The 27,474-nt window shown below is 36.7% G+C and overlaps 1 long non-coding RNA gene across 2 annotated transcripts in view; it reads right to left on the reverse strand.

The window, feature by feature from the left end:
* The window catches only part of LOC114680325 (uncharacterized), a 395,268-nt gene that overhangs the window by 303,965 nt on the left and 63,829 nt on the right, over positions 1–27,474 (reverse strand). For both annotated transcript variants that reach the window (XR_013397412.1, XR_013397411.1), the window contains one exon: positions 6,426–6,678. This is a non-coding gene — a long non-coding RNA (uncharacterized LOC114680325). The remainder of the gene's footprint in view (positions 1–6,425; positions 6,679–27,474) is intronic.

Consider the following 27,474-nt stretch of genomic DNA (forward strand, 5'->3'; position numbering starts at 1 on the left):
AAGGTGGAAGAGAGAAATTTAGATCATATATGGGTCTCTGAAGATGTCTCGGGGTGCCATAAATGAAAAAAGGAGGACAGGCTGGGGGAGGGAAGAAGCTAAGGATGTCTCAAAGAATTCTAACATGAAAGATGGCAAGGAAGGTGGTCCGCGTAACAAAGATAGAGAGCACAAACCATCAATTGTCATTTTGTAATATAGGTGTGAAATCATTAAATTCTTCACATCAATTCCTTGAAAGAAAAAAGATAAACCTGGGGATTGCTGATATTTCTTTTAATTTATTTTAATTCTATTAATCTATGGCTCTAGGACTTCTAACATGTTTACTGTAAAATTAAATAATTGAAATCTAAATCTTTATCTTCCACAGGCCATAATTCCAAATGACAGGCTATGACCTTTCAGGCTTTCCTGGTTTGTGCTTTTTTCTTTTCTTTTCTTTTTTTTTTTTTTTTTTGAGTGATTAAAAAATATTGAATGTTGAATGCATAAATGTAATTAGCTTTAATAGTGAATACTGAAAGCAAATGAAATGTATATCAAAAGAGAAATGACTAAATAAAATAGAGAAATAAGATGTGGTCTATTTGGATTATGGAATATCATACATTAATTGAAAGGAAAGATTTGGATCTGTGTATCAATATGTAAACATCATAAAAACATGTAGAGTAAAAGTAAATTGTAGAGCAATAGGTATAGTATGATACCTCTTACCTAGTAAAGAAAAACCTACAAGTAATACTATATGTGTTCTATGAAAAGTACACACAAACATGGATATTAAAGGACATGAATACTCAACTCATAAAGGATTATTCGTGACAACAGGAGTAAAGAACTAAAATTAGCAGTGCAAATTATTACTAGTAGATATAGTAAAGATACAGTACTTTCTCTCTAATGTAATAGTTTAAGAAATAATAAACACATATATTATTTAGGTTATTAAAAATAGAAATAAGGGGAAAATCAAACAGAAAAGCGTAACATGCAGAATAGTAGAGTAGCTATCAGGGCTGAAACTCCAAATGTGACATCGTCAATAACAAACCATTTAGCATGTAAACTCATTTATTCTCTGAGAACCAGTTTCCTACCTCAGCTAAAGCATAAGGACATCAGCCAAGAGGATCACCAAAGTTCGAAGTTTTCAGACATTGAGATGTTTTTGAATTGTTGATATTTCATAGGATAGTGAGCAAATAACCAATGATATTTAGCACAAATGTCAGAACGTCAGTGGGTGAGAAAGCACAGTGACCTAAACTGCCAGGACACTTCAATACTGTTTAGAGATTTACAAAGGTTAAGCTCCCCAAGTAGCACATTTTGTTGGAATTCCAGAATAGAGAGCCTACCTGAGTTTTCCCGCTCAGGGCTCCTGAATCTGATATCTAACTGCATGATCTAATTCCTCTAAATATCTTTGTGTGACAACACCCACGTTGGTATTTAACTCAAGATTTTCATGAAGATGACCACAGGATTTGTTGAAAATGAAAAAAAAAAATCTACAATTTAGTCTCCAGATTTAAACATCAATCTAAAAACAATACACAATAGATTCTGGCAAGAGTCTCTGGTTTCTCCTCACCAGGAGGATTGATGGTAACTCTTGATGATAATGGCTAAGAAAAGAGCCTCTAGGCTGGTCTTATCTAGAGCTTCCTTCATATTTTCCATGTTGTTCTCCTATCTCCAAATCTACTCTGGGATATCCACTTTTGATGTAAAAGGTTTCCACTAAATCTTAGCCTTACATGAGAGTTTTGCTTGATTTCAACACTCATTTGCCAATGAACCATTGCAACCCTCAGTCTCTTACTTGAACATTCTATACCTAAAACATTCTTGCAAGAATGCTGATTCTGTGATGACCCCATTCCACTCCAGTGTCCATGGGAAGAATTTTAAAGTCACTTTGCTGGGATAAGTGTTTTTCCTATCTTGGGGTGAATATTGAAATACATTTTATCTTTGAACAATGAAATTGTTACCTCCTGTATGTAGCAGGCATTGATATCTCCATTCACCTCCTTTTAGGAATAGGCCTTCAGTTCAGCATATGGCCACCAAATTAGAAGTTACACATGGTGTCTTCCCTTGCAGCTAAATACAGCATGTGACTAATTTCAGGCCAATGGAATGCAAGTGTGATGTGTGCAGCTTCCAAGTTATTGCCCTAAAGGGAAGGTGTGTGCCCTTCGCTTCCTAATTCTTCATTCCAGTAACTAAAATATGATGATGAATCTTCTTCAGCCACATGGATGGAAGCAATACTTAGGGATGTCAGAGGAACAAGAGAGAGGTCGAATTACCAACACTTGGAACAACCCTGGTCTGCTTCTCTTCAGACTTACGTAAAATAGATTCATGGTCTATCTTGCTTAAGCCAGAGTTATTTTGGGTCTTGTCAGAGCTATGAAACAATGTACTAATGAATAGAATCTGGTACTTATAGTGGAATAACGGCATAACACAACTGAACAAATATGACACTGGCTTAATGATTAGGCAGTGAGTGGCAAGGACAAAAAAAATTCAGGCTAAAAATTGAATTGCAAAACATTTGATAAAAAATGCTTCTTTCATTTCCTATGGCTGTTCTATAACACTACCACAAATTTAATGGCTTAAACCAATGAAATTTATTACCTTACAGTTCTGGAGGTCAGAAACCCTACATGGCTCTTATGGAACTAAAGATTAAGTTGTTATCATGGCTAAGCTCTGTTCAGCAGGCTCTAGGAGAGACTTATTTCCTTCCTTTTTCCAGCTTCTAGGGATGCCTGCATTTCTTTGATCAGGGCCCCCTTCTCCATCTGCAAAGCCAGCAAGAGCAGGTCAAATCCTTCTCACTACAAATCACTTTGACCTCTTCTTTTGCCTCTTTCAACTACCTTTAATAATCAATGAAATTTTGATGCATCCACTTAGATAGTCCAGGATAAAGTCAACCATTCGATCTTAAAGTCAGCTGATGGTTAACCTTAATTGCATCTGCTACCTTAATTCCTCTTTGCCACATAAGGTATATATTCACAGGTTCTGGTGATTAGGGCATGGACATCTTTGGGCAAGTGTGGTAGGGGTTATTATTCTGCTTATCACAATGTCTCCTGTGATAACCTGGACATCAGAACCCGTGCTAACTGAGCCCACTTTAGGAATGTGTTGAATTTTTTCAGAATATCAGTGCAGGGTATTGTTGACCGCTTCTTGTCATTTTTAGCAAAGTCCTGTAAGAATGGGCTGAATCCCAGCTAGAGTCAGCCTACTTAAAAGTAGAGATGGAAGGAAATTCAGTTGCATCTTGGTAGGCATGTTTTTTTTTTTCTTTTACTTTTGGGGGTGGGGTGGGGTAGGGAAGGGTCTCGACAGTTGGAACCCTACAGGGTTGGAAAGTTAATAGCTTCTCTCTTCTGGTTATTCTGAAGAAGCAGCCTTAGCTGGAGAAAAGCCTATAGGCTAGGCTTTGCTCAAGTACTTCCCAGTAAGCGCTCTCTGCCAGACACAGAGCACGGAGGCACAAATTGGACTTAAGATCTTTTCTTCCCAACCAAATACATTTTTTAATGACCTCAGCTATCTTCAAAAAAAAAAAAAAAAAAAAAAAAAAAAAAAAAAGGTCAGAGTGAAAATGGGCAGCACACAGAGGACAGAAAACAAAAGATTGAAATATTCATGCTTAAGAAGTATGTTGGATGAGACCATTGGCTGTTATTACTGACCTATAGAATTGATTAGAAATAAATAGACCAGAAATTGACTAGGTTTTTAAGGAAATTATATATATACTGAATGAATGGGAAACCTAGCTGACCAAAGCCTGGTGTTGCTACACACCTAAAACACCTATAGGTCTTTGAACTTGCACCAACATAATGTGGTTTGGTCACCAGGAAGGATATCCTCTCCTGTGTCCACTTTAGATGTAATGAAGGGGGGATGGACAAGAAAAAATTTCCAGAGGGAGAAGCAAAGGGTTGGAGGAGGAGGGAGCAAGAGATGAGAGTAAGGCAAGTTAAGGCCCTGGCCTCAAGTACAAAATTTAAAGTAGTGCAAAAACAGTCCATAATCAAAATACTATTTTAATACAATATAGAATCAGAATCAGTACAAAACATCATGGATGAACAAAATAGCAAAATTTTTAATACTAACATGATCTATAGCAGTGCCATAGAAGTCATATCAGATCCTGAGACAAAAAGGAAAATCATCAATACAATCCTATCTTTATTAAACAGTGTTATATTGTTCACCATAGATTTATAGATCCTTTACATTCATTTTGTTTGTTTAAAATATATCATTAAATTTTTTTTTTTATTATCAAGTCTTTTTGTGCCCCCTCAACTTTTATGCCTGAGGCAAGAAACTCTCTGACCTCACTTGATGCTCTATGATCTGGGTCCTAGAGCAGACACAGACACGAATTCCAAAAGTTCTGCCCAGAGAATAACGACAGGGATGCCAGGTGAGCTAAAGAAGGGATTTACTCCATTGCTAAAGAAAGGAGTTGTTATGGGCTGAATTGTTCTCCTCACCCTCCGCCAAATTCCTATGTGGAAGCCTTAACCCCTAGTATCTCAGAATGGGACTCTGTATTTGGAGATAAGGCCCTTAAAGAGGTGGATAAGTTAAAATGAGGCCACTAGGGTAGGTCCTAATCCAAAGCGTCTGGTCTCCTTATTAGAAGAGGGAGAGACATTAGGGCCGTGCACAGAGGAAAAACCACAGGAGGACACAGCGAGTAGGTACCAAGCAGAGGCCACACCTGCTGCCACTGGGATTGTAGACTTCTAGCCTCCAGAACTGTGAGAAAGTTAAGTTATGTTGTTGAAGCCAGACAGTTTGTAGTATTTTGTTACGGCAGCTCTGGCAGACCTTGTACAGGAGCCTTTGTTATTCCTGTACATGAGCACTTGATCATTGTTATAAAGTGAGTGCTGCCTCTTCAGACCCTTCTTTCTAACTTGGAGGCTTTTTGACTTTTGTTTGTGTGTTTTAATTGCAACTATACAGCTCCTACTCTGCTGTTTTACACTGGGGAGAAGTCAAATAACTAGTTTTTTAGGTTATAGTTCCCTGAACTACAAGCAGCCACACCTAGTTCTAGTGAAAGTCTATGCGTCACCTGCAGATCTGGGCTTTGAGTTGGATGTAGTACCTGGCATGCGACCCTTGAGGAAGGGTAAGTGTGTTCTAAGGGCAAAAAGAAGGATACATAAGATTACTAGGGTAGCCAAAGGAACTGACTGGGACAGAATTACTATTGTCTCCAACATCTACTTTCTCTTTGTTCATTAGTAATTGAACCCCAAAATCTCAGCTGCACAGACGGCCATCCAGACAAAAACAAAACAAACAACAACAAAAACAAAAATCTTCAATGGGACTATATATTATTTTTGAGCCAGAGGAAATTAGTGGAAGAAATGTGTGCACCTGCAGATTCATGCCCTCAAAGGGAAGTGGTACATCCTCCCCTCTCTTTCTTCATCAGGCTGTTCCAAATGACGAGCCATTTTCAACCACAGATAAAGGCTGCACCCACTGAAACCACAGTTGTTTTTGTCACCCAATTTGCCCCAGCAAGTTTAGATAAGAACACATCATCAGGAAATATTCATGACTATGTCCCTAAATCTGCAACAAAATAAGCTAGATACTACTGTTCTCTGGATTTAATTTGAGCAATTTTGGAAATTCAAATTTTGTTGAATATAAAGTGATTAAACAGTTTGGGGGATTAGTTAGATTATCAGCTTAGTAACTGTAAGACAGCAAATAATAAGGGCTTCAGAAATCCAAAATCATTCTTTCTTCTCACATAGCATTTCAAGTATAAGTAGTGGGGTTTTGAGGGTGGCATCATAATATCTAGGGCAAAAGCCTCTCCCATTTTGTAACTTTGCCATACTAAATTTATATTTCTAGTCCTGACCCATCTCCTGAGCTTCAGGATCATTTATCCCGTTGCCTAATCAACGTCTCCACTTGCGTATCTGAAAAAGATCTCAAACTAATTTCTAAAACAGAATTCTTTCTTTTCTCCTCTAAACCATAGCTCCCCTGTCTTTCCCATGTCAGTAAATGCACTACTACTCATCTAGTTCATCAAACTCAATGGCTTAGACCAAAATTCTGGGAATTATGCAAGACAATTTTTTTGTCAGCTTGAAAATGTATCCCAAATCTGACCACTTCCCACCACCTTCACTGTTGTCCCTATTCTCTAGACCATTTTCCCCAAATTCTAAATTCAATTAGGAACAACCTAATTGTACTCCCTTTACTTTTAGATGGTACAGTTCATCCCCCACACAGAGGCTACAGTGTATTAATATTTTATTGCTCCTGTAACAAACTGCCACAAACTTTGTGGTTTAAACAATATAAATTCATCATCTTACTTTTTTGTAGGTCAGAAGTCCAACTTGACTCTCACTGGGCGAAAGCCTAAGGACTGGTTGGCTGCATTATTTTCTAGAGGTGCCAGTGTGGAATCCCTGCCCCAGCTTCTGCAGGCTGCCCACACTCCAGGGCTCATAGCCCCGTTCTTCCATCTTCAAAGCCAGTAATGGTGGACTGAGTTCTCCTCATATCACTCTGACCTCTCCCACCTTCTTCCACTTTTAAGGATCTTTGTGATTGCATTGGGAGCACCTGCAAAATCCAAAACAATCTCTTTAAGACTAGCTGATTAGCAACCTTACTTCCATCTGAAAGTTTCATTCCCCTTTGACATGTAATGTGATGCATTCACAGTTCCAGAGATTAGGGCATGGACATTTTTGAAGGAATATTATTCTGCCTGTCATGCAGTGTAATTTTTTTTTTTTTTTTTTTGAGATGGAGTTTTGCTCTGTCACCCAGGCTGGCATGTAATGGTGCGATCTTGGCTCACCGCAACCTCCACCTCCCTGGTTCAAGTGATTCTCCTGCCTCAGCCTCCTGAGTAGCTGGGATTTCAGACATCCCCCCCCATGCCCAGCTAATTTTTTGTATTTTTAGTAGAGAGGGGTTTCACCATATTGACCAGGTTGGTCTTGAGCTCCTGACCTCAGGTGATCCACCCCCCTCAGCCTCCCAAAGTGCTGGGATTACAGGCGTGAGCCACCGCGCCTGGCCACGCAGTGTAATTTTTAAACATGTAAATCAGATCTTATTTCCCCCTCTCTTTTAGATCCTCCATTGCCTTTTCATCCACACCTGGAACAAAATCCAAAATCCCAGCAAATAGGCCTTTCACGAGCTGCCCACTTCTACTCTCTCATTCTATTCCCCATCACTGTCTCCCCATTCATTTCTATGCAGTCTCACCAATTTGATTGCTATTTCCCAGAATGCCAAGTTCATTCCCACCTCAGAGCCCTTGAATATTCTCTTTTTTCTGCCAGGAGCCTTTCCCCTAGATATCTCCATATGGTCCCCATCCTCACTTCATTCATGTCTCTACCCAAAGGGTCCTTCCTCAAAAATACCATCCCTGATCATTTTCTGTCACTGTCACTCATCATGTCTGGTGTCAGGCATTATGGTACCACCATATCAATCTTACTGTGAGTTATTGTTATTCAGTGATGGCATTATGAATTTATTTGTCCATTTATTCATTGTCTGTCTCTATCACCAGAATGTAAGCTCCATGAGGATAGGAAATTTGTTTTGTCTTTTTCTCTGTTTCATCTGCAGCACACAATGGGCATCCACACCAAATGAGTGAATAAAATGGTTGAATGTAAGGAAAAGTAGCCTATATACTCAACATTTTTACCTGGTCTCAAACATTGAAATAACCCAACACTCTTCTGCAAGAGATGAACCATTTAGATTCAGAACAATCTAGGCAGAATTCCACACTTAAGCCTCACTCTGTCCTATTTGCAATGCAATTGAAAGCCAGGGATTTGTTCCATTTTCTTCTTTGTGTGTCTTGGTTTTCAAATGAGGTGTTTAATTCCAGCCAGCATGCTCAGCATGTTCAGACTCTGTATTGAGCCTCCCGTTCCACCTTGGGGATTCTCACACAAAACAGGACAGCATTATTAATCCATTCTCTACAGATGCTGCAGTCGCACCTTGCAGATTGTCAAAGAGAAGTGACAGATGTGCAGTGCCTAGCAGCCTTGAAAGTCAACTTATGGGGTTCTGGAATTATGGCTTTCAGAAAAGTCATTATTGATCAAGTAAAGTTTCTAACTCAGAGAAAGTGATGGCTTGAGGAAAACAACATTGTTTCAGAATACAGCTGGCTTGATCTGGATTGTTCTTAACATTCTGAACCTAAGCTTCTCAAATGAAAATAAGTGTGTATGGAGAATCTGCCATGAACCAGAACTTAAGCCATGGACCACAGCATTCAAAACAGAAGGAAACACTGTCTTTGTTCTCTGGATTCTCACAGCCATGGCAGTGAAATTGTGGTTCACACTAAAGTCCACAGATGTGTCAAGAATGTGTCTCTTTAAAACTCAGAAAAATGGCCGTCTTCCAATCACCACTTAAAATATTACAGGTGGACTTTGACATTTGCTATAGAAAACAAGCAGAAAAAACAGCCACTATCAGAATTACTATTTTTTGTTCCATGATTATGGAGTAGGTTTGTGGAATGGGATTAAATTCCCTGATCATGTAAGCAACAAAGAAAATAATTGCAAAGGTTGTTGTCATCTGTACCTAGATTTAAAAAAAGCTTTCCATTCATACTAGTTTGATATTCTGTATTCTGGTCACTGAGTCTTGACTGAATGTATCTAAAACTCACCTCCTTTCCATTTTGACCTCTTCTCCTGGCACTTATCTTCCTCTTCAATCCTTAATGCCAACCTCAAGTCTTGGCCACTTTAGGGTTTCTGGTCACTTACAAATGACCACTATTTGAAACCTTGAACACAAGGTTTCTAAACCACTCAGCTGGCACACCAGTGGTGTAACTCCTGCCTGGCTTTCTGCCCACATCCTGCATAGAGAACCCTCTTCTGTTTCTCTCAGAATCACAGAATGACAGTCATAGAGATGGTGAAGTGAAACTGGGCATTCTTAGAGATTAGGCTAGCTTCAGATTCCTTCTGCTAGACACACTGACATTTTCTGAATAGCTAAAATTTGAGTTTTGAAGATAGGAAGAATTTTGTCTGAATCTTTTCAAAAGAAATCATGTGCTACTGCACATGGTAGGAGCTTGTTTTATTAAAGAAAATGTGATTAAGATACTTTGGAAGATAACTAAATTAAATGACAAAAGCAATTGATTCATTTTTCACCCTGGAAACCTATTTCTGAGTATTCTATGTAGGTCTCAAATCAAGAAAAATATATTTGACATCAGTGTTTCCACAGGATAGATGAAAAACATAGATGAATAGATAGATGATGTTGTTGATGATGAAGATAGATTAGATAGATAGATAGATAGACAGACAGACAGACAGACAGACAGATAGATAGATAGATAGATAGATAGATAGATAGATAACTGAACTCTATAAGAAAGTCTGTAAGAAGACAGGAACGTTAACCAAGAGGACATATATCCAGTCCACCTAAGGCAATTCTCAGTTTGCCTTCTCTGAAAGAAATGAGATAGTAAAACACTAAGAAAATCTTTAAAAGGAAGAGCTGATCCTTTAAATTGTTTTTGGCAATAAAAACAGTGAGCTTTCAGAGATTAACAAGAAAGCCAAGCAATGCCCTGAAGTTCCAGGTCACTAGAAGATGCTGACTTAGACATGATCATATTAGTGCTTTGTTCAGGGACTTCCAAGTGAGTGCACATACAACTGATATCTTCAAAATTCAGTCTTTTAAATAAGCATTGCTTAAAAGCAATATCTTAACCCATTTTAATTTTTTTTTCTTAATCATTTGCATCTCTATGTTCTCCTGGTAAAAGAAGTGTGGTGGCCCTAAAGCAAATATGTTTTGCAGCTTTTGTGTTTGGAGAAGGTGGAAGGAGAGCAAGGAAGCTGGTGTTTACTAAGTTTTTCCTATGTACCAATTATTTCACATATATTAATAGATTTCATCCTTACTAGTATCCAGTGTTTGTCTAATAATCTAACTGTAGAAATAAGAAGCCTGAAACTCAGTGAGTTTTCAAATCACATGGCTGGGGTTTGAACTCAGGTATGTCTGACTCTTGAGGTCACACTCTTACTAATATACTGGCTGCTGAAGAACTTTAGGTTTAAAGAAAGGGAAAAGGAAAATTACAGGGAGAGGGAAAGAATAGAGCTTCAGTCAAACTCCATGTGTGCCAGGTCTCATAGTTCAAAGGCATAGCAGCATAAGACCACCTGCCTGGCCTGTAGTGGAGTGCAGGTAGTAGGTAGACATAAGGAATCTTGACATACAAAGGGCTTTGGTGATCAGTGAGCTCAGAACCTTTATCTTAGAGTTAAGGAAACTGAAACTGAGAAAGCTCCTTGTCCAAGGTTATACTTGACTTTTGACAATTTGTCAACATCAGAGCTAAGCCTAGAACCCATAAATCTTCATTCTTAGCTAAACTCATTCCATTATTCCATTCATTCTACTTGAGAAGGAATTCTTAGACATGGGACCTGCAATAATTTCCTACGGAGATCAAAATCAAGTGCAGAAGAAAAGACCTGAGCCTGTGACCTGAGACTACTCAGAAATCCTAACATTTATTCAAAGTAATGAGTCCTTTGAAGAGACTCTTTCTTATTACAGTAAAGCATAAATTTAAATTGCAACCAAAAGAAAATAATTTCACCCTTAATCCCAAATTTATCTTCTTTGCATAAAGAGCATGGATTAAGAAACAGTATTTACTTGCTGTGTTGCCTTAAGTCACTAAACTTCTCTGAGTTGCATTTTAATTATCTATAAAACGAAGATAGTAATAATACAGAGGTTCCTCATTATATCAATTTTATTATCTGAGTCTGCACCATAATGAGACTGCACAAGAAATCAAAAGCCATCATAACATGAAAATATCCTCTAATGCTCTAATGAGTTGCTCATTTATGAAATTAGTCTGCTCTCCACATCCCTTCTCTTTTAAGATTTGTATTTATCTCTAACCATTAAATCAATGCCTTTGATCATTAGTCTATAAATATCTTGCAAATCCTTTGGCAAGCAAAACCGTAAATCTCAGAAAAGTTTCAGACTCTCAAGCAGTGAATGAGAGCAGTGCTGGAGAACAGTGCAAAGTCACACACAAAGCAACGGACATGGAAGGATATCTGGCCTAGTTAGCACCTCAAAACCACAGAAGAGAGAAAAGGTAAGGTTGGTGACAGGGCAGGAATTTTAAAGAAAAAATATTTGAATATCAACATAACAATAAAAGTCTTTGGAAAAGCTGATTAAACCTTGACTATTTCTCAAAAGTGACCTTTGATGATTCTTTGCAAGTTAATAACATAAAAGGATGTTGCATTTTGTTCTCATTTATAGGTTTTGCCAGAAATCATGGTTTTTTTAAAAAAATGAACTCCATTATTTTCAGTAAATGTGTCTCATTGTCATTATAACCAAAATTATTACATTTATGAAAAATGTAGTATTTTTATTGCCTTTACTTTTTAAAGATCAAGTCTCAATTGAATCCTTTTTCCCTTATATACTATGAAATTTTTGTTGCAGCTTTAAGTGACTTTTTGTAGTGAATAATTACCCTTGCATAATAAGGCTCTCTTTTATCTGTACCATCTTCTATTGTTACAGTAAACAAATGAGATAAAACTTGCAAATGCAATTTACAGATTCTAAAGTGCTACATTAATGTTAGAATTTACTTTGTTTCCAAAAAAAGTTTGTTTATTATGTGCAAGTTACCTCCACATACATTATTTATTTTATTCTCAAAACAACTCTTGGAAGTAGGTATATATCATCTCCAAACTATACATTAGCAAAATGAAAATCTTGTTCAAGGTCACATAGCTATTAGGTGGCTTAGTTATACTGAGAGCCCAAATTGGCTGTCCTCAAGTCTAAGGTATTCATTCTATTAATTTGAACCATATAAGCCACCATTTTTCAGTTCAATAATGGTTGAACATCTGCATTTCATATGATTCTACCTTTCACATTCATTCAAGAAGTATTACTATCTATTCCTCATCAGATACTAATCTGAATTCTAGGGATACAGTAGTGACCAATACAAGCAAAGTCACAGTTCTCATGAAAGTTACATTCTAGTATAGACCATAACATATAAACAATGAAGCAAGTAATTTAAATAAACAGAACAAATGGCTTACTGCTGTTATGTCCTATGCAGAGGATTAATAACAAGTAGCATATAGAAAGTGTCTGCTATAGGCCAGATAATGTAGCACTTTGCATAGATTAAGTTATTTAATTCTTGTAACTCTATGAAGTAGGGAATATTACTATCCTCATTTTTTGGACGAAAATGTTGAAGTACAGAGAGATCAAGTTACTTGTCCTGAGTCATGTAGCTGGTAGTAAAGGAGCCAAGCTTCAAACCTAACCAATCTGACCCTTAGAGGCACTCTTAAGCACCATGCTGTACATCAAGTCGATGAGATAAAAAGTAACTGATATCTAACAGATAACTAGAATTGCTTCTCAACATCATTTTTTTTATTAGTAATAGTACAGTGTTCAGTCTTCCTACACAAATACAAAATATAATGGATTATCTCAAACGACAAATTCTTCCCTTTAGTTCTTTTGCTAAATGGGGATTCTAGGAATCGGAGCACATCAGCCAAGAACAGTTTCACTCAAAGTCTACAGCAACTGCTTAGGCTCTCAACATCTCCATGTGGACCCCCTGCAAGATTGTATTAACATGCACAGTGTACTCATAGTCTTGAGGACAACAGTTTACCACTCAATAATACTGGAACCGCACCATGCAGTCCTACAATTACTCCTTCCAGGAAGGTGCAAAATTGGAAAGAAGTGTTGAGTGAACTGGAAATAGCTGACTTGAGGATGATTTCATCTCTCTTGTTGCCTCTTTACTTACTGTTCAGCTGTGATCCTTGCTCATCCCCAGATCCGAAGATCAGAGGAAATGATGATCGTATTTCCAATTAGAACAAATCGTAGCTATCTTGAGCTGTATCATTAATCCTTTCAGGGACATTTGTATTGTGTTACTCATTCTGTAGCCTAATGAGGCATAAAAGAAGAATCTCTTTCCTTTTCCTGTATCCAAATGTAGGTCCAAATAATTGCTCCTGCTGCTAGAGACTAAGGTTAATTTAAAGTAAAGACACAGCTGGGGAAATGTTCATTGTTTAAGCAATGGAATCAAATGTGGACAGGCACTGTCATAAAACTATCACCTCGTGACTTTCCTTTTTGCAGTCTGATCCTCAATTTTTTAATGCCTATTTGCCTACTGTTTATGAATGTAAGAATTTTCCATTCCTTATGCACCAATGATTTTTTTCAATAAAATTATTTAACATAGTTCCCTATAGTGAGGACATTTTCACAGGCTTGCACTGAGCTCCATGAGCATAAGGAATTCTGAGGAAATAAAAAAGTGAACAATAATTATAGTAATAACAACAATAAAAAACTGCTTAACATAACACTTTTAGTATTTATTAAGTCACTCTCTTATTTAAAAACACGTGCTGAACCATGCATTATGGCTGGGGATACACAGATGACTAAGGAACCATTTCCACTTTTAAAGAGTTTGGAATGTAATGGGAAAAGCAAAGAAGAGGTGCTACATTTAATAGCGATATTTCAGCATAAACATTATAAAAAACAAAAATATGGCAGATTATTTTTCTCACTAGTCTCTAGTGTTTCTTTTTAGCTCTTTTGAATACTAATCTTATTCAAGAGAGGCTGACCCTGTAGATTTATCTCCCAAAACACCTGACGAATGTGACATGTCCAATTAGTAATAGTGGTTTGGGCAAGTTAGGTATGCTCCCTTGGGGGAATATGTATCAGTATGTCAGTTTGAAGAGCAAACTGTTTTGAGAGAAAATACACCCAAGACATTTCATTTTCTCCTCCCCTCTCCTTCCTCTCTCTTCACCTTTAAACTTTATTAAAATTGTGTCTTGTAAGAATCAACTGGAGTGCTTGTTAAACATCCAGACCCTTTCACTGGAGAGTCCTACTGAGTGAATGCTATAAACTCACTCATTTCTTCTTCTGCAGTCAAAAGAAATATATATTTTTTCCACTCTGTTTAGAATAGGATTAGAAAAGAATCCTCTCTTTGGCATTCTCAGAAACAGGAAGTGTTTTCTGGGCTGTTGCTAGGTGCTTTAGCAGATTACTTTGCCAGTCTCCTTAGGAACTCTGTCAGTTAGCTAGTTTGCTATTTGTGTATCCAAATTATTGATTTTGGATCAAACTGTAAGATGCAATAATAAGAACATATTTACCAAAAGTAAGTGAGTTGAAAACCTAACCCAGATTTATGTTTGAAAACTACTGTTATCAGAAATGAAGGGACCAGAGTTAAACCTACCCAAGAAATGCTACCAAATTGAAAGCCAAATTGTATGTTAGGAGAAATTTGGTTTATTACTCCAAACTTCTTTATTAATTAACTTCTTGCTTGATGACATCATTCCCTTTTAAGTATTCAAAGTGTCTATAGTATGTTCACCCATTTCCTAATCAAAACCTGCTCTTAGAAAAAGAACAGATACTTTACTTGTGTTAGAGATGTATATTTGAAAATCAATTCCTTGTGAAATAAGTAATTCTAGTTGTAGAGTCAATAATTATAAAGCAGGCTAAGGAAATTTTGTTGTTTTGTCCTATGAATGAGGCATCTTGATACACTGAAATCACACAATGCAGGCTAGGAATATAATTGCAACTTGGTAAACAATCAAATTCTTGAAGACTTTAGAGATTTGTAGTTACATTTTTTGAATTACAGAGCCAGTACTGATTGTGCAAGTGAAAACTAACTCTTTTATAATGTATAGAAGACAGATAGATAATTAACATACTGAGATGAAAAAAACTAATTAATATTTAAAATCAAAACAGAGTCTGTTTTTAACTACTGATAGTATATTTCTCATTGGAGAAATAAATACTTATGCAGCTCCTCTGCTCTCATACCCTTGCAGAAACTGGGGAGGGAGAGTAAGACCACAAGGGAGGGGCCTGTGGCTTTGACTTTGAAGCCCTAGGATGAATTTCAGAATAAGAGCTGGAGAAAACTTCATGAAAAAAAATAAAAATAATTTGAGGAGGGCTAGAGTTTCTTCTCAGCAGAAGGACATTGAGAAGAGAGAAGAGAGCAGAAGAGAAAGGATAGAAAGTAACATAGTGTTGATAATAAGTCTTCCTCAAAGAATAGCAAATATTGGTTTATTTTTGTGACTTCACTGAAACCATCTCCATCTTTACAAACAGGAAAGTATCCAAGATTGAATTCGCCAAAATGCCTCATGGGAGCATTGTTTTTCTTTTTTGTCATTTTTGAAGGAAATGGAAGAAAGGCTTTGTGTTCAATGAATACATCATGGAATGAGGACAGCACAGTTAGTAGAAGAGGATAATTCAGACACTGTCTTGTTTGATCAGAAGCCAGATCTCAGCCCCAAAAACGACCAGGATGATGCAGTCATCACTCCCATCACCACTCCCACAACTGCACAATCATATGTACACACATGAACTATCTCTGCCACTGTCCATAGGAAGGAGTTTGAGCCAACTTTCTTTGAAACTCAAAGGGCAACTCGCATCTCAGCCACACATACAATATGTAGTTAATACGCAGTATTTATAAAAGAGCTTTAGAAATATATTTAAATCAATCTAAATATGGGATGTAACATAGACATTAGCATTTATGTATTTCGATGGTAGCATTTGGTTGTTATCCATTTAAGTTCCCTTAATTGTTTTGAATTTTACTAGGCGGTAGCATGGGCAGATATATGGGAAAGAGGGAGGTAGAAAGGGACATACAGTACTCAACCCTAAAAAGAACTTCCGGTTCAACCCTAAGGTATTATAAATGGAAGCATCCTGCACTGCAACTTTCTACCTTGACCCTAATGTGAAGGAACCAAACATGTATGAATCAGTTGCTACCTTATTCTTTTTATTCAAACCCCCACCAATTGTTCATCCCTGAGATGAGGACACATAGATCGAAATCAAAATATTTTTTCTAGATGTTGGTCTGCAGGCCTGTTTCTCTCAGTCACCACTAATAGACTTCAACAGATGTGGGGCAATAATTTTAGATAAGTGATTCTACTTGGCAGACCCAACTTCTTCAGCTATGCTGTTTATATTGGGATAAAGGTAGCAGAAAGCCCAATGGTGACCATAGATCCCAGTAAATTTCCCAATCTATATTTACAAATAATTCTAGTATTTTGATCCCTGTTCATCCTAGCAATTTTCTCACTGATTTCAGGCTTGAACTGGGCTCAGGAGATGGATGATTAATTAACACCCTAAAACCCCAACAATATAATTAATTTCCAGTGAAAATTATGCTATAACTAAAACAGAAGTAACCTGGTAATTGATGTTGATTGCCTTGCAACTATGTCTTGGATGCCATCTCTAAAAAGGAAGCCAATTTGCCAAAAATGCATGTTAAATGCTGTACGCAATTGATTCTGCATGTTATTAAGTGAAGGAGGATATTACTTACAGGGTTATTCATTTTTACTTTACTTTCATGAATGTTTAAAACCTGTAAATCACTTATAACAATTAAGACAACTTTGTGGGGAACTGTGGATTTGGAACCTCATAACACTCTTTAAAATCTCCGATATTTTCTTCTTTTACTGGAATTCACTTTGATAAACCACAAGTCAGAATAGCAATGTATTTGGCTCCCTTTTTAAACACACTGTGTATGTTCCTATTGAATTTTAGTTTCCTTTTTAGCGGGGAAAAAAAGAAATAGTAACCCTTCCACATATTTTACGAGGCTGAAATATTTTGACAGATCCTGATTACTGAAAGATTTTAAGTTATATATTTCACATCAAATTTACAGCTGAACTTGTTTTTTATTGAGTGTTCTAATAAATAACAAAAAAAGCCTGGATCATGTGGTATTTTAGTTAATAGCAGCACTACATAATAGATGTGTGTGTGTGTTTGTGTGTGTGTGTGTGTGTGTGTACTGCATCTAATTGTAATATCCGAATAGGATCAAAATATTTCACATATTGGCATATTTATTTAACATATCTTTCTAAAATATATGGAATAGAAAATAGTGAAATAAATACCAGCACTTATTAAGCACTTACATTTCAGGTGCTTCATAGAATATGGCTCATTTAATCTTCATGATGGCCTTATTACAGTGTTTTCAAACTTCAGTCTACACAAGGGTCCTCTGCGCAACTTGGTAAAAATGCAGATCCCCAGAGTCCATTCAACCAAGATTCTGATTAAGTGGATCTGGAAGGATTTAAAGGATCTCTATTTTTAACAAACCTCTCCAGATTACTCTGACACTGTTAACCTGTGGAACACACTGCAAGTACCAATGCTTATTAAATACTGCCTAACAAAATTTGACCATAATCTTAGATAAATAAACTAAGAATCAAGAAACTTAAATGTCTTGTTTAAGTTCTCCCATTCATGAAAAATAATGCTTTTGCTCTTGAGATTAAGCATTTAATTCTCATGAGGAATGGGGAAAAGTTAAGAAATAGGAACAAAAACATGAGACAGTGGCATTGGAAAGTGATGACTATAAAAATAAGGAATAGTGGTAAGGTCTTTGGTTCTGGTCATGGCTGAGTATCTGGTATCAAACCTATCGTCTTCTTATCATAAATTGGTATAAAAGGTGGATAAAATATATCAAGTAAGTGTTTTCACACACTGTTTAGCAATTAATACTAGGCTCTGGCCATTGAAAGGAAGGAAACATGAAGATGAGTACTACATTTACCCTGACTTTCACCCTGAGAGTATTTTCTAATCTAGGGCAAAGAGAAATAAAGTCCAAAAAGAGAGTGGCAGTCTTGCTGGATCAAATAAACCATTTAGGGCTTCCAAGACATTTGGATTTCGAGATATGGTATTATATAAGAAGGACCCAAAAGCAAGGGGCACCAAAATGTTTGTAGCCATTTCCCCTAGGACATTTGGCCAACTTCTAAAATACACACTTGTAAGGCAAGATTTCAAATGGCCTACCAGAGAAAAACCACTAGGAGGCTAAAGAGCTTAGCAAAGATTTCAAGCCTACAGAGCAATAAGAAAATGTTGGAGGCTGGGCGTGGTGGCTCACACCTGTAATCGCAGCACTTTGGGAGGCTGAGGAGAATGGACCACAAGGTCAGGAGTTGGAGACCAGCCTGTCCAACACAGGAAAACCCCATCCCTACTAAAAATACACAAAATTAGTCAGGCGTGGTGGCGTACACTTGTAATCCTACCTACTCAGGAGGCTGAGGCAGGAGAAACACTTGAACCCAGGAGGTGGAGGTTGCAGTGAGCTGAGATGGCACAACTGCACACCAGCCTCGATGACAGTGCAAGACTCTGTCTCAAAAAAAAAACCCAAAAGGAAGGAAGGAGGGAAGGAGAGAAGGAAGGAAAGAAGGAGAGAAGGAGAGAAGGAGAGAAGGAAGGAAGGAAGGAAGGAAGGAAGGAAGGAAGGAAGGAAGGAAGGAAAGAGAAAGAAAGAAAAAGAAAGAAAGAAAGAAAGAAAGAAAGAGAGAGAGAAAGAGAAAGAAAGAAGGAAGGAAAGAAGGAAAGAAAAGAAAGAAAGAAAGAAAGAAAGAAAGAAAGAGAAAAAGAGAGAGAGAGAGGGAGGGAGGGAGGGAAAGGAAAGGAAAGGAAGGGAGGAAGGGAGGAAGCGGGGAAGGGGGGAAGGGAAAAGAAAAGAAAAGAAAATGTTGGATCTGAGGCCCAACGAGAGTAGAGAGACCTTTGTGAACATCTCAGGCTTTCAGCTGAGACCTTGAAATGGCCATACTCTAGAAGTAATGACCATGTGCCAGCAGTAGGGGACACTCTCAGACACTAAGGGCAAAAGTGCAATAGTTCCATCCTAATAAACTCTGGAAGCAAGCCTCATCAGAATCAACCTCCAGTAATGTAAATATGTACCAGAACAAACTTTAACTCCATTAACTCTCACTAGAGGATAACAACAAAATCTAGAGCCTTTATTACCCACAGTGTCCAGCACATAAAATAAAACTTACCAGACAACAAAGGAGGATGACACAATGACTAGTAATCAAGAGATTAAATAATTAATGGAAGAGACTGAGAGATATTGTAGATATTGAAGTTAGTGAACAAGGTCTTCAAAATAACTATGATTAACATCTTAAATAATATAGAAGAAGAGATGGACAAAGTGGAGTATTTCAGTGGGGTATTAGACAAAAAGGACTCAAACTGGTATTAAAGATCTGTAAAATAAAATATATGAAATTTAAAACTCATTGGATAAATAAAGAGTGGACTGGACACAGTGGAAGACAGTATTAGTGAATTAGAAAACTGTTCAATAGAAAAATATCCAAGCAGAGGAATAGAGAGGAAAAAAAGAACCAGAAGACTGCATAAGACACATGTGGGACACATTCAAAAGGCCTAACACATGTGTAAGTAGAGTCCTAGAAGAAGAAGAAAACATATCCTCTATTTGAATAAAAGTTGGATGAGGATTTTTCAAATCTCGAACTGGTATTAAGGACAATAACCCATAAATTCAAGGTATTTAGCAAACTTCATGCAGGATTTAACAAGTAAAAATAAAAATCTAGGCACAATGTAGTCAAATTAATTTATGAACAAAAACAAATAACAAATTTAGCCAGAACAAAAAGGATACGAGCTTCAAAGGATCAATAGTAAAAATAAAGTATATTTTTGCATAGAAACTTGGAAATTTCTTTAAACAGCAGAAAGAAAAAGTGCTGCCAATTTAAAAGTCTGTACCCATAAAATACCCTTCAAAAATAAAGTCAAAGACAATAGAAAGTAAGAATGGAAAAAAGCTAAAAGAAAGATAAAAGTAATTTTATCTTGAAAGAAATTTATTCTCAGTAGACTTCTAAAAATAAATGGAGAACAACAGAAAAGGATGAAGATTTACACTATTCTGCAAGTTTATTAAATAAAGAAGAATTCAATGAAGGGCTCCATTTTCTCAAAGAATTGTTATATCACTGAAGCATGAGGAATATTATTGAATTAAACTCAGAAATTTTAATTCAAGTCTTCCTATAAACTTTAAAATGTGTTAATTTTATTATGACAATTTGTTAGTAACAAGATGAAGTATAGCAATGAAACTGACCCAATACAACATAATAATCATAAGTCATATACACCAGAATCTGGTCTGCTAAATTTCTAGTTTTCATTTTCACGACCTCAGGAACTGCTACATAAATCAGCATGTTCTCACAACAGACATTTCGTGACATGTTGTTTGAGATTAACAGAGAAAGAAATTCAATGTGCAATTGTGGTTTCATTCTGTAGACTGTAAGCTTTCATTGTGTGCCCACTGAGGGCAAAGAATCAGAAGTAGCTCCCTCTAAATACAGATACAAGGAGCAGATGACAATATCCAGGATGGATCAGCTCTAACTGCATGGAAAATAATGCATAGCAAAGAAGGAGAGTAGTTGAGGGTTGTTATGGAATTTTACCTTCTAAATTTCCTATTCATGTATCATTTATTGATGATTGACTTTGTACTTGATGCTGTCCTAACTACCAGGGAAACAAATATTAAGTCAACAAAATCCCTCTCAAGAATTTATAGTCTAACAGGAAAAGAGATAAACACAAAAACAAATAAATGTGATGAAGTGTCCTAGGTAGCATAATAGAAATCTAGAAGGTTACAGTGTGACACAAAGGAGAAAATAAGCAATTCATCCTGGGATGTGTCAGAAAAGTGTTCATAGGGGAGGTGACATGAGTTCTAAATTCTGAAAGATGAGAGGCCATCTGCCAATGGCCATGAAGGAGAAAAACATGTCAGACAGAAGAGGAAGGGCATGGGTTAGTATTACCATGTAATACTGTAATACTAGTAATGTAGTACTAGTATTACTAGTACTAATAGTATTACTAGTAATACTAGTAATAGTATTACTAACTTGGGGGTGAGTCTGACACTCTGTGAGGTGAGGCATGGTGAAAAGGGATGCTGCAGAAGTTCACAGAGGAGGGATTATTGAGTATATCCTATGTCATGTATAAAATATAGGGTCTTATTTTGATGGCAAAAATGCTATTACACAGTCCAAACCCTCCTCAAAAGAAGTAAATGTAACTGAGCTCTGTTAAAACTGCACTGTCTAATATGGTAGCCAGGAGCCACATGTGGCTATTTAAATTTAACAAAATTAAAATTTTAGTTTGGTTGCACTAGACAAATCTTTAGTAACTATAAGGTGCATTTAGCTAGTGGCTACTGGATTCTACAGCACACTCAGCAGCTTCATAAACCTAACGTTGTCTTTCACTCAAGTAAAGGCCAAAACAGAAGTTCCAGATTAGAGGCAATGGAAGTTTGATTATCACAGTATTCAGAAATTCAAACTGACAGAATCTTTGCTGTCTTCAAATCATGGCTTCCCAAATCACCCTAAACATCAACACCCAGACAAGAGATTGGAGAAGACTATTGAGGGTTACTTGTAAGTGATTTTATAACCAGAACTCCAGGTGACATAAATCTTTTCTGCTAACATCTCATTGACTAGAACTCAGTCTCACGGACACAAGAAGGCTGGAAAACGTAGTGTAGTTGAAAGTCCAGAAAGAATAGAAAACATGTGAAGATGGTCCTACAATCTTACCCACCCCTTGATAATTGGAAGTCTTCGTTATTAAACTTAATCATTATACTGTGTCTTTATGGTACCTGGAGCCATCTTCACCAAAGGCTGTTTGCCCTTCTGCTAAATGCTCCCAGGCTTGAGTTTTATTTATTTATTAATTTTTATTTTTTAAATCATACTTTAAGTTCTAGGGTACATGTGCACAATGTGTGGGTTTGTTACATAGGTATACATGTGCCATGTTGGTTTGCTGTACCCATCAACTCATCATTTACATTAGATAGTTCTCCTAATGCTATCCCTCCCCCAATTCCCCACCCCCTGACAGGCTCCAGTGTGTGATGTTCCCCCCCTGTGTCAATATGTTCTCATTGTTCATCTCCCACCTACGAATGAGAACATGTGGTGTTGGGTTTTCTGTCCTTGTGATAGTTTGCTTACAATGATGGTTTCCAGTTTCATCCATGTCCCTGCAAAGGACATTAACTCATCCATTTTTATGGCTCCATAATATTCCATGGTGTATATGTGTCACATATTCTTAATCCAGTCTATCGTTGATGGACATTTGGGTTGGTTCCAAGTCTTTGCTATTGTGAATAGTGTCTCAATAAACATACATGTGCATGTGTCTTTATATAGCATGATTTATAATCCTTTGGGTATATACCCTGTAATGGGATGGCTGGGTCAAATGGCATTTCTAGCTCTAGATCCTTAAGGAATCACCACACTGTCTTCCACAATGGTTGAACTAGTTTACACTCCCACCAACAGTGTAAAATCATTCCTATTTCTCCACATCCTCTCCAGTATCTGTTGTTTCCTGACTTTTTCTTGATCACCATTCTAACTAGTGTGAGAAGGTATCTCACTGTGGTTTTGATTTGCATTTATCTGATGACCAGTGATGATGAGCATTTTTTCATGTGTTTGTTGGCTGCATAAATGTCTTCTTTTGAGGAGTGTCTGTTCATATCCTTTGCCCACTTTTCGATGGGGTTGTTTGTCTTTTTTCTTGTAAATTTGTTTAAGTTCTTTGTAGATTCTGGATATTAGTTTTGTCAGATGAGTAGATTGCAAAAATTTTCTACCATTCTGTAGGTTGCCAGTTCACTCTGATGATAGTTTCTTTTGCTGTGCAGAAGCTCTTTAGTTTCATTAGATCCCATTTGTCTATTTTGGCTTCTGTTGCCGTTGCTTTTGGTATTTTAGTCATGAAGTCTTTGCCCTTGCCTATATCCTGAATGGTATTGCCTAGGTTTTCTTCTAGGGTTATTATGGTTTTAGGTCTTACATTTAAATCTTTAATTTATCTTGAGTTAATTTTTGTATAAGGTGTAAGGAAGGGATCCAGTTTCAGCTTTCTACATATGGCTAGCCAGTTTTCCCAGCACCATTTATTAAATAGGGAATCCTTTCCCCATTTCTTGTTTTTGTCAGGTTTATTGAAGATCAGATGGTTGTAAATGTGTGCTGTTATTTCCGAGGGCTCTCTTCTGTTCCATTGGTCTATATATCTGTTTTAGTACCAGTACCATGCTGTTTTGGTTAATGTAGCCTTGTAGAATAGTTTGAAGTCAGGTAGCATGTTGCCTCCAGCTTTGTTCTTTTTGCTTAGGATTTTCTTGGCTATGCGGGCTCTTTTTTGGTTCCATGTGAACTTTAAAGTAGTTTTTTCCAATTCTGTGAAGAAAGTAATTGGTAGCTTAATGGGGATGGCATTGAATCTATAAATTACCTTGGGCAGTATGGCCATTTTCATGATATTGATTCTTCCTATCCATGAACATGGAATGTTCTTTCATTTGTTTGTGTCCTCTTTTATTTTGTTGAGCAGTGGTTTGTAGTTCTCCTTGAAGAGGTCCTTCACAGCCCTTGTAAATTGGATTCCCAGGTATGTTATCCTCTTTGTAGCAATTGTAAATGAGAGTTCACCAGACTTGAGTTTTAAATAGTTTTCCGATTTTCCACCTTCTGTTTCACTGTTAACTATAGTAGTAGTAACAGTGGTGGTAGTACTTGTCATTGTTGTTGTTTTAGTTTCCCCACTAAACTAAACTTAAATGAAACAAAAAAGTCTATAAAAATAGATATATAAACTTGTTTTATAAGTAACCCAAGTTTTCACCCTTTCATGCCACTTGGATACCATATATTTCATTCTCAGAATAAAGTGCAGTAGATTTGTGTTTTCTTCTTTTCTCCCTACTTATAGATTACTTCATTTATTTTAGAAATATATAAAAGTTTTTTTTTTTTTTTTTTTTTTTTTTTTGAGACAGAGTTTCCCTCTTTCACCCAGGCTGGAGTGAAATGGTATGATCTCGGCTCACTGCAACCTCTGCCTCCCGGCTTCAAGCGATTCCCCTGCCTCAGCCTCCCAAGGAGCTGGGATTATAGGTGCCCGCCACCATGCCTGGCTAATTTTTGTATTTTTAGTAGAGATGGGGTTTTGCCACGTCAGCCAGGCTGGTCTCAAACTGCTGACCTCAGGTTATCCACCCACCTCGGCCTCCCAAAGTGCTAGGATTAAAGGCGTTAGCCACCACGCCCAGCCAAAAGTTTTGAGATGGCTAGAAATCTGGCAACTTTAAGTTAGCCATTATTCTTTACATCTCTGTTATAAAATACTTATTTTTATAGATCATCTATTTTTTCTGGCCTAGTAACTGGTAACATTTGCTCTATTGCATAGGAATTTCTATGTAATAAATGCCACCTGTAGCCAAGAGAGAAAAAACATCGTTTATAAAGTAACTTTTAGACTTTCTGCAATGTTAATATATATGATATCCAGAAGCCTTTGGCAAACATAATTTTAAAATATTTCAGTTTATAAAATACCTCTCTGGAAGGAGAGAATATGCAATACTGACATATAATTAATATTTTGAAACACATCTTTATTATTGACTTATTGAACAGGCATTTATTGATCATCTACTATATACCAAAAACTGTTCTAAGCACTAAGGAAATAGTGGTGAAGAATCCAGACATGATCTCAGCTCACAGGAATGTATATATCTAGGAAGAATTATAGGCCTCAGTTCACAAAAGAGTTTACAGAAAAGTGTGCCAAAAAAATTGTTATGCAAGTAAGCATTAAAACAGATGAAAAGAGGTAAGTGAATTAATATTTTACCTTGGGCTTTGATTAGTAAGGCATAGATTTCACAAACCTATAGCTATGTTTGGAAATGGACTTGGAAGAAGGAAAACTCAATAAGTACATAGGTATGATATTGATAACCATGTGTACTTAAGATTAAGATCATTGTCCTTAGCAGGTAAATACTTGCATCTAAGTTAACAGAACTCATATATCCTTATCTCAGAGTTTGAAATATTCAACTTGCTTGGACATATTTTGTGGCAAATTCATCCTAATAAGAGGCCAATCCAAATACAGTACTATTCAAAACCACAGTCATACACACAGGCTCAAATTCTGTTTTTGAGGTGGACAGTTGGTAATGGTCTTATTTTGTTCCTGTGGCTATAACAAAAACACTTTAGATTGGGTAATTTATAAAGAGTAGAAATTTACTTCTCACAGTTCCAGAGGCTGGGAAATCCAAGATCAAGTTGCCAGCAGATTCAGCATCTGGTGAGGGCCCATGCTCTGCTTCCAAGATGGCACCTTGTTGCTGCATCCTCATCAGAAGCAGCAGACAGGGAAAAAGGGACAAAGTCGCTCCCTAAAGCTCTCTTATCAGGCATTAATCCCATTCATAAGGGTGGAGCTCTTATGGTCTCATCACCTCCTAAAGGCCACACCTCTTAATACTGGTGCATTGAGAATTAAGATTCAACATGAATTTTGTAGGGACAAAAACCTTCAAACCATAGCAGTAGCATTTGCACTGAAAGGTTGGTGAGGAACCACAAAGTCTAGGTGGTGTCCTCACTGAAGAGCTTTTGCAGTTTCAAACCACCTCTCAAGCCTCTCCACATGTAACATCAGAAATATTTCCTGTTTGGGGAAAGATGCATGTCAGAGTATCAACACTTCTTACACATCAGGTGACTAAATCAGGTAGGTAGATTTTTTCAATTGTTTATGAAGATTCTCATACATATGGCAAAGTTGAAAATATTTTACATGAAACATCCTCATTCTCATCACCTAGATTCTAGCTTAATATTTTACTACACCTGTTGCACCACTTATCACTCTACCTATCTTTCTATCCATTTATCAATTTTACTTTTGACAAATTCCAAAGCAAATTGCAGGCATCCAAACAATATGCACATTAACAAAAATTCAGTATTTTTAGTAGTTTCCTTTTCTTGAATTTACGTGCCATGAAATGCTCAAATTTTAAGTGTATAGTTAGTGAATTTTGACAAATGAATATGTCTGTGTTATCCAAACCCCTAGTAAGATATAGAACATCATTATCACACAAAGAAGTTCTCTCAGACCCTTTGCCAGTTGATTCTTAAACACTAGAGTCCACCAGAGACAAACATTGTTCTGATATTATTTTACTGTAAATTAGATTTTCTTGCTTTAACATTTAATATAAATGACATCATAGAGCATATATCCATATTCATTATACAGTATACAATATAAGACTTCTTTCACTTGGTATAATGATTTTGACATACTACCCGTATTATATAAATATTGTCCATACAGGAAGGCGAACGTTACACACTGGGGCCTGTTGTGGGGTGGGGGGAGGGGGGAGGGATAGCATTAGGAGATACACCTAATGTAAACGACAAGTTAATGGGTGCAGCACACCAACATGGCACATGTATACATATGTAACAAACCTGCACGTTGTTCACATGTACCCTAGAACATGAAGTATAATAGAAAATAAATAAGTATTGTCTGTATTACATAAATATTCTACTGCTTGTTTATTCATTCTTATATTGGTGGACACTTGGGTCAATTTGTAGTTAATATGAGAACATTATGCTAAGTGAAATAAACCAGGCACAGAAGGACAAATATTGTGTAACTCAACCTATATGAGGTATCTAAAATAGTCAAACTCATAAGGGAATAAAATGGTGGTTGCCAGGGACTTGGAGGGAGGAGAAAATGGAGAACTGTTTTTCAATGGATATAAAATTTGTGTCATGCAAGATGAATACATCCTAGAAATCTGCTATACACAAGTAGTACCTAGAGTTACCAAGGTAGTATTGTACACTTTAAAATACGTTAAGAGGATAAATCTTATGTGAAGTGTTTTTATCCCCCTCCAAAAAACCCCACAAGGAGCAAGAAAATATTTGGTGATGATGAATGTTTAGTACCCTGACTGTGGTGATGATTTCACAGGTGTATGCTTATGTCCAAACTCGTCAAGGTGAATACATTAAATGTATACAATTTTTGTACGTCAACTGTACCCCAATAAAGCTAAAATATTTAATTAACTAAGTAATTTTAATAAAAATATGGCAGGCCATTTTCTGAAGTGGTTGTAAAATTTTAGAATCCCACCAACAATGTATGAGAGTTTTCTTTGTTCCACAAGCTAACCAACATTTGGTGTTTTCAGTCCGTTTAATTTTAGCCATTTAGGTAACTGCAGTAGTTTCTTGTGAATTTAATTTGCATTAGGTAACAAATTATGTTAAATTCATTTTCATATAATTATAGACCATTCATATACTCTCTTTTATGAAATGTCTTTTAAACCTTTTGTTTATTTTA

The sequence above is a fragment of the Macaca mulatta genome, chromosome 8 (genome assembly GCF_049350105.2).
Source record: "Macaca mulatta isolate MMU2019108-1 chromosome 8, T2T-MMU8v2.0, whole genome shotgun sequence".
NCBI classification, from domain to species: Eukaryota; Metazoa; Chordata; class Mammalia; order Primates; family Cercopithecidae; genus Macaca; species Macaca mulatta.